We start from the raw sequence: 8,673 nt of genomic DNA on the forward strand, positions 1-8,673 counted from the left end.
TAATTAGAAAACATACATCAACTTGGAGGGAGAGAGGAAAAAAGTAAAATTGTGTATGTTTTATAAATTATTATACATTGCTACAACCTAAAAAGCAGCTCTTTCCATTTACATGTTTATCTTTTATTCTACAGAATTTTTTTTCTTTTCTTTTTTTGAGGGAATGGTTTTTATTTCAAAAAGATACTTGTCAATATTCAGTTTCAAAATAGTTGCACTATTGTTTTTTTATTCTCCCAATTGGCCCCAAAGAAACCACAAAAAAGGAAAGTATATTTTAAGCCAATAAATTGCAGGATGTAGACTTAATAGACTTCACAGAAAGCTCACCTAAAAGTGGAGACTGGGGTTGGGAAAGAAACTTTGAAAGATGAGCATACTGCCAGCCCAGACTGTAGGACTCTCAAAGACATATAGGGTAGCCAGGTACCTGAGTCCCAAAGAAGCAAAGTTTCCAAACAACATAAAATTTAAAGAGTTTTGTACATAAGCTTTCTCTAGCACTGACTGATACAAAGCACAATGAGATGGCACTTCTAGAGATAGCAGCTTCATAGAAACCTGATGTGATGATGAATGAGATCAGTAGACTCCCCAGGCCTGCAGTGGCAAAACACCAGTTTTATTGCTAAGTCAGTGGCAAAAATATCTTTTTTGCAAGAAGGCAGGAGAGGTCACCTCAAGGTTAAGGGGCCCACAATCTATTCTGTGAGCAGTGGGGAAGTGGATAGAGAAGGGAGAAAAATTTGGTCTCAGACTGAGGCTATGGCTTAGTGGTAGAATGTTAGAGGCTCTCCCAGAACAAAGAAAAGGCAACGCGTCACAGGACACACTTAGCATGCATACCAACACAATGGTAAATCTCTCCTGACTGTGTTGTAACTCAGTTATGGGTGACGCTTTTGCAACTCCATAGTAGAAGAATATCCAATCAAACTGTGTGTTTATTATCTTTTATGGGAGACAAAGAGTTAAGTGCTCAGCTTTCAGGATGAAACTCCACAGAGCCTATGCTGGCACAAAAATAAACACTGGTTCCTGCTGAATGCCCAGGTGCCCTATGCACAAATATCACAAGGAGAGCACTTGCCCAACCTGAAAAAGGTCCTGGATTTAATCCACAGCACCACAAAAACAAAAATGTCACAGAAGTATGATCATCTTAATTTGGTCACAATGAAAAAGAATAAAAAGAATAAAGTTATCTAAAGATACTAAAAAAAAAATCTTGAATAGCAGAATAGCCTGGTTTTATTTTTTGGCAAACTCCTCTTGGAATCACCTTTCTGGTTTGGCTGGTACTTTGTACAGAGGAATTAGATAGTGCAATATTTCTCTTCGCTTTGTTTTTCTCTCAGTAGGGTAGCCCTATTCCTGTTTTCCTTCTCTGTGGAGAAGGCAATATGAATTAGACTGGGAAGTTACCTTCTAAAAGTGAGAACGGAATTAGATTGCTCCTTAGAGCTGTGGAATTATTTGGATTGTTTACAAATGGTTACTCTAAAAACATAAAGTAATTACAAAATATGCACATCAGAATTTGATTTAAAGACACTTCATGTTGTGCTCACATTCCCTTAAATGTTACTTCCAAAGGTGCTCAGCCTGTAGCCCAGCTGGCATTTATGGGAAGAGGCAAAGACAGTTTGGGGAAAAAGACAAGGGTGTGGGAGTACAGGGGATGTCAAGGAGAAAGCAGCCTTCCAGTTGAAGGTCAGCTTTGGGCTGGCTGGCCCCACAGGCAAAGCATGTGAAGGAGAAGCAGCCTCAGGCCAGGCCTGGGGAGGTCTACATCTTATTGAGTTCAAGCAGACTCTGGTTCAGCATCATTTCTGTACAAACTTGCTAATCTTTTGTGAATTTCAGTTTGTCTTTCAAATCATCAATTCTCTTTTCTACTTGGGCAACAGAACTCTCAGCAAACTCAGCAGTATTTTCTGCCTCCTTGAGCTTATCAGTAAGAATCTTCATTTCTTCCTCATGTCAGTCTTGGTTTTTAAGAATACATTTTTTCAGTAGCCCTCAGACCCATCATTCTGATCTGCTCATCCACCTGTTGGAAAGGAGACTCTGCAAGCTCACCTGGTTCTTCTGCCATTCCAAATCTTCTTCAATAATCATTAACTTACGAGCCCCCTCTTCATACTTCCTATCCACTTCATCTGCAATGTGCTTATTAAGTTCTTAGAGTTGAATTTCCTGGGTTCCATCTTTACTTCATCTTTCAGGGCCCGATTTTCAATAACTTTCATACCTCTCTCACTTTGGGGCAGTAGCTAGGCACTCTTGGGCAAGGTCCAGCTCCTCTTCCTCCAGTTCAAGGAGGTTACCTCAGCCTCAGCCTTTTCCTGGCCAGCCTTTCTCCATCTCCTCAGCATCCTCAGCTTGCTGCTGCAGAACCTGGATCTTGTGCCTCACCTTCTCTACCGTGGTCATCCCTGCCATCTTGTCACTTCTTGATATTTGCCTTCTACCTCCTCCACTCAGCTTGGCAGCCAATTTTTTATATTGTTAAATTATAAATTGTATAATCCATATAGATTTTTAGACATACTAAAAATGCTTAGAAGTTAAAGGCATTTAACATCTTCAATCCTACATGCTTTAAAAGATAACTTCCAAACTTTTCTGGGTGGAAATTGTATTTAAAACAACTATTTGTTCAGTATGATTAAATCATAATTATCTTTATGGACACTGAAATAAATTTTAACTGTGACACAGTAACACTTTCGAATTCTAAAATATTAAAATGATATTGTTTCTGCTTTGTCATTCTCAGATTTGTAAATAAAAATCATATGATGAGAACTATTTGAGTGATTATTTTTGACATGTGTAATGTAAAAATACGAAGTAGAAGAGTATAAGGTAAATGGTTATCTGAAATCTGAGCTTTAGAAATTAGTGGAAGTTGCCTACCAAAATGAGAGATTTATAATAGCTACGTCATTCCATCTTTTAATTTAAATTACCCTATATTAAATAATATATTCAAATGTATTTTAAAAATACATACACTATTGTTCTGTAGAATTGATTTAACATGGCTTAAAGTATACTTGCATCAAATAATACTCAAATTTTCCCATTGGAAATAATAGTTGTTTCAATTGTGTATAAGCAGTACCAAATATTTCAATCATCTACTAAAAACCTGCCCTATAACCTGCCATATGTTGGTAGTAGAAAATTCCCATTTTGTTGCACACTTAATGACTCTATTCCCTTAGAATTTAACTCCCAAATATTTGTCCAACTTATCTTCACAAAATGGTTTACACATGCATCATATGTAAGATTGTTCCTAAGAATCCTGAGAAGCACTAAATCCCCATTTAGTTCTATAATTCATATGAATTTCACATTAGAGGCTAGCTACCATAAGTAGATTAATGATTTACCCTTCTGAGTTAAAGTACTCACCTAAATTTGTTCAACTCCCTTCAAGTCTGGCTTTGTCTTCCTATGATCTGGAGTCTTCTTTTGAAACCTGATCCTGTTGTTGAATAGTTAAGGCTCAATGTCAATGCTCATTTAGGCAAATTTCCTACCACTACTTTTGCTTTTTCCATTATGTCTAATGCAATATCACTCTGTAATTTGGATCTTCCAAATACAGACCACCCACATTTTATTTTTGCCTGGGAATGTTTTTTATATTGCTCTTGCATCCTTGACTTTTGACTGCCTCATATTTTTCTCATGTATTTATTATATTCGTTAGTTGTATGTTTGTTCAACAAAATTTTTTCAAATAGGTGTGTATGATTTCTAAATTAGAGACTTTTTGATTTTGACTTAATGCTCTAAATAAACATTTTAAGGCATCACATAGTGGCAACTTTGAGGAATATTCATTGAGTTGGTCATATTTAATAAGTCAAAAGTGAGTTACTAAAATTAGAGAACATAATAATCAAACAACATTCCACCTGCATGTAGCTGTCTGTCTAGTTAGGACCTTACCCTAGTTATACTCACTTTCCTATGTACAAAATTATGATCATATGTTCTCTAATTCTCAAAAAAAAAGTTTTTCTTCATTTGTTTTGTTTGTTTTATACTGCTGGAGATCAAACCCAAAAACTCATGAATGCCTTATTAAGCAAGTGCTGTACCACTGAGTTACACTCTAAGACACATCCCATCAAGCCACATTTATTTTTCTAGAAGTTTTATTCATATGTATATCTGTGTCTCTCAAAACTGCATTAGGTAACTTTTAAGTCATATTTTTTAATGTTACTTTATTAGTGAGAATAAAACTTTTGTTCCAGAACTTACTAATATATAAACAGAAGCATATTTGATATCTTATTCTTCAATATGTTCTTAACAATCAAAAGGATATTTTAAATTTGTATTTCGATACCTAGAAAGTATCAATAAATATTTTAATCTAATAGTCAAAACTACATATGTATTATTTATTTTTTAACTCTGGTATTTCCATAGAAGCTGCTAAAAAATGTATGTTTATTAAATTTTACCACTTATCTTCTACTGTGTTTGTTAAAGCTCTAGTTCAGTGGCCAGTTTGAGGTTTCAATATGGAATTCAGTCAGCTTTTCCGAGCTTCTCCAGAATGCAAAAGTGCTATTTATTTGAATTTTGCTAATGTTTTCACAGAGTCAATGAGATTTAAAAAAAGAAGAAGAATAAAAGAGAAAAAATTGCTGTGTTTGTGATTTTTGAATCAGAAAGTTTCTGGCACTGAAAAATGAAGAACCGAGAAAGATCCAACATGGCGGCCGGCGAGCAAGCAGCATTTTCTATACCTCCGCAGTAACAGGATCAGAGAGACACATAAATACACTTGCATGGGACCTGCTGAAGATCTTCTAACAATATTCCACGGGAAGGAGACCTGCCGATAACTAGTAAGTCTGTGTGAGGGGTCAGTTTGTCCCAGGCGACTGAATCTCGGCAACGCGGATCAGGGACACAATCCCGCCGGTCATGGCGGCGGCTGATCTGGGCCCTGCAGGGCTGAGTCTGGGATCGGCCTCAGGCGGTTCAGAGCTAGGACCCACACTCCTACCACCCCACCCCCCTCCAGCCGGTCTGGAGCAACGCGGAGCAGGGTCACAATCCCGCCAGCCACGGAGGCGGCTGGACTGGGCCCCGCAGGCCTGAGTCTGTGAACGGCCTCTAGCGGTTTGGCGCTAGGACTTTGGCAGCGCTTAGGGCTGAGTTTCAGCTTTGAGACAGAGGAGAGAAGCGGTCCAGTTTGGTTCCAGACACTGGTCGGACCACAGAGGAGGACAGCAGCCGCCATTTCAAAGAGATGATGTAATCATCCCCATGTTCTACTGATCACAGCTCATTCAGTTACGGAAGAGGTGATTTCAGGCTAGTAAATTTCAAAAACACAACAGTTGCACCAAGCAGAAAGAAGCGCGTGCAGTATGAAAAGACAAGGAAAGAAAGGATCACAAGCAATGCAGGTCAACTCAACTTTAGAAGAGGTAATAGCTGCAACAGATGGAATATCAGATAAAGAGTTCAGGATATATATGCTTCAGATGATCTGGAGTCTCAAGGAAGACATGAGACAGCAAAATCAGACAATGAAAGATCACATTGACAAACAAACCCAGGAAGTAAAAGATCAATTTCACAGGGAGATAGAGGTAATAAAAAACAAACAAATAGAAATCCTAGAAATGCAGGAAACAATAAACCAACTTAAAAACTCAATTGAGAATACTACCAGCAGAGTGGATCACTTAGAAGAGAGAACATCAGACAATGAAGACAAAGTATTTCAACTGGAAAAGAACATAGACAGCTCAGCAAGTCTGCTAAGAAACCATGAGCAGAACATCCAAGAATTATGGGACAATATCAAAAGACCAAATTTAAGAGTCATTGGGATACAGGAAGGCACAGAGCTCCATACAAAAGGAACAAACAGTCTATTCAGTGAAATAATACGAGAAAACTTCCCAGACTTGAAGAATGAGACAGAATCCCAAATCCTAGAAGCCTACAGGACGCCAAATGTGCAAAATCATAAGAGATCCACACCTAGACACATTATAATGAAGATGTCCAACATACAGAATAAGGAGAGAATTTTAAAAACTGCAAGAGAAAGAAAGCAGATTACATTTAGGGGTAAACCAATCAGGATAACAGCTGATCTCTCAACACAGACTCTGAAAGCTAGAAGATCCTGGAATAACATATTTCAAACACTGAAAGAAAATGGGTTCCAACCAAGAATCGTGTATCCGGCGAAATTAAGCTTCAGGATAGAAGATGAATTTAAAACCTTCCATGATAAACAAAAGTTAAAAGAATTTGCAGCTAGAAAACCATCTCTTCAAAAAATCCTTGGCAAAACATTACAGGAAGAAGAAATGGAAAATAACATTGAAAACCAACAAAGGGAGGTAGGACAGTAAAGGGGGGAAAGTAGTCAAAGAGGATAACAAATCAGGTTTAGTAACATCAATAAACAAATATGGCTGGAAGAACAAATCATATCTCAATAATAACCTTAAATGTTAATGGCTTAAACTCACCAATTAAGAGACACAGGCTAGTAGAATGGATCACAAAACAAGACCCAACAATATGCTGCCTACAGGAGACGCATCTGATAGGAAAAGATATTCATAGACTGAAGGTGAAAGGGTGGGAAAAATCATACCACTCATATGGACTGAGGAAACAAGCAGGAGTGTCCATACTCATATCTAATAAAATAGATTTCAAGCCAAAGTTAATCAAAAGGGATAAAGAAGGACACTTCATACTGCTCAAGGGAACCATACACCAACAAGACATAACAATCATAAATATATATGCCCCAAACAACGGTGCTGCTATGTTCATCAAGCAAACACTTCTCAAGTTCAAGAGTCTAATAGACCAACATACAATAATCATGGGAGATTTTAATACACCTCTCTCACCACTGGACAGATCTTCCAAACAAAAGTTAAATAAGGAAACTATAGAACTCAATAACATAATTAATAACCTAGACTTAATTGAGATATATAGACTATACCACCCAACATCAAGTAACTACACTTTTTTCTCAGCAGCACATGGAACCTTCTCAAAAATAGACCATATATTATGTCACAGGGCAACTCTTAGACAATATAAAGGGGTAGAGATAATACCATGCATCTTATCTGATCATAATGGAATGAAACTGAAAATCAATGATAAAAGAAGGAAGGAAAAATCAAGCATCACCTGGAGAATGAACAATAGGTTGCTTAATGATCAATGGGTTCTAGAAGACATTAAGGAGGAAATTAAAAAATTCCTAGAGTCAAATGAAAACACAGACACAACATATCGGAATCTATGGGACACATTGAAAGCAGTTCTAAGAGGAAAATTCATTGCTTGGAGTTCATTCCTCAAAAAAAGAAAAAACCAACAAATAAATGATCTCATACTTCATCTCAAAATCCTAGAAAAAGAAGAGCAAAACAACAGCAAAAGAAGTAGAAGGCAAGAAATAATTAAAATCAGAGCTGAAATTAATGAAATTGAAACAAAAGAAACAATTGAAAAAATCGACAAAACTAAAAGCTGGTTCTTTGAAAAAATAAATAAAATTGACAGACCCTTAGCCATGCTAACGAAGAGAAGAAGAGAGAGAACCGAAATTACTAGCATACGGGATGAAAAAGGCAATATCACAACAGACACTTCAGAAATACAGATGATAATCAGAAATTATTTTGAATCCTTATACTCCAATAAAATAGAAGATAGTGAAGGCATAGATAAATTCCTTAAGTCTTATGATCTGCCCAGATTGAGTCAGGAGGACATAGACAACCTAAACAGACCAATAACAATAGAGGAAATAGAAGAAACCATCAAAAGACTACCAACTAAGAAAAGCCCAGGACCGGATGGGTATACAGCAGAGTTTTACAAAACCTTTAAAGAGGAACTAACACCAATACTTTTCAAGCTATTTCAGGAAATAGAAAAAGAGGGAGAACTTCCAAATTCGTTCTACGAGGCCAACATCACCCTGATTCCGAAACCAGACAAAGACACCTCAAAGAAAAAAAACTACAGACCAATATCTCTAATGAACCTTGATGCAAAAATCCTCAATAAAATTCTGGCGAATTGGATTCAAATACATATCAAAAAAATTATACACCATGATCAAGTAGGATTCATCCCTGGTATGCAAGGTTGGTTCAATATACGGAAATCAATAAATGTTATCCACCACATCAATAGACTTAAAAACAAGAACCATATGATCATCTCGATAGATGCAGAAAAAGCTTTCGACAAAGTACAGCATCCCTTTATGTTCAAAACTCTAGAAAAATTAGGGATAACTGGATCATACCTCAACATTGTAAAAGCAATCTATGATAAGCCACAGGCCAGCATCATTCTGAATGGAGAAAAATTGAAGGCATTCCCTCTAAGATCTGGTACAAGACAGGGATGCCCTCTCTCACCACTTCTGTTCAACATAGTCCTGGCCAGAGCAATTAGGCAGACAAAAGAAATTAAAGGCATAAAAATAGGAAAAGAAGAACTTAAATTATCACTATTTGCAGATGATATGATTCTATACCTAGCAGACCCAAAAGGGTCTACAAAGAAGCTATTAGAGCTAATAAATGAATTCAGCAAAGTGGCAGGATATAAGATCAACACGCATAA

At 36.9% G+C, this 8,673-nt stretch overlaps 1 pseudogene; it reads right to left on the reverse strand.

Annotated features, from left to right (window-relative positions):
* Positions 1 to 1,788: 1,788 nt before the first annotated feature.
* LOC113183753 (uncharacterized) lies at positions 1,789 to 2,445 on the reverse strand (annotated as a pseudogene).
* Between the last annotated feature and the right edge of the window lie 6,228 nt (positions 2,446 to 8,673).

This window comes from Urocitellus parryii, chromosome 1 (genome assembly GCF_045843805.1).
Source record: "Urocitellus parryii isolate mUroPar1 chromosome 1, mUroPar1.hap1, whole genome shotgun sequence".
Lineage (NCBI taxonomy): Eukaryota > Metazoa > Chordata > Mammalia > Rodentia > Sciuridae > Urocitellus > Urocitellus parryii.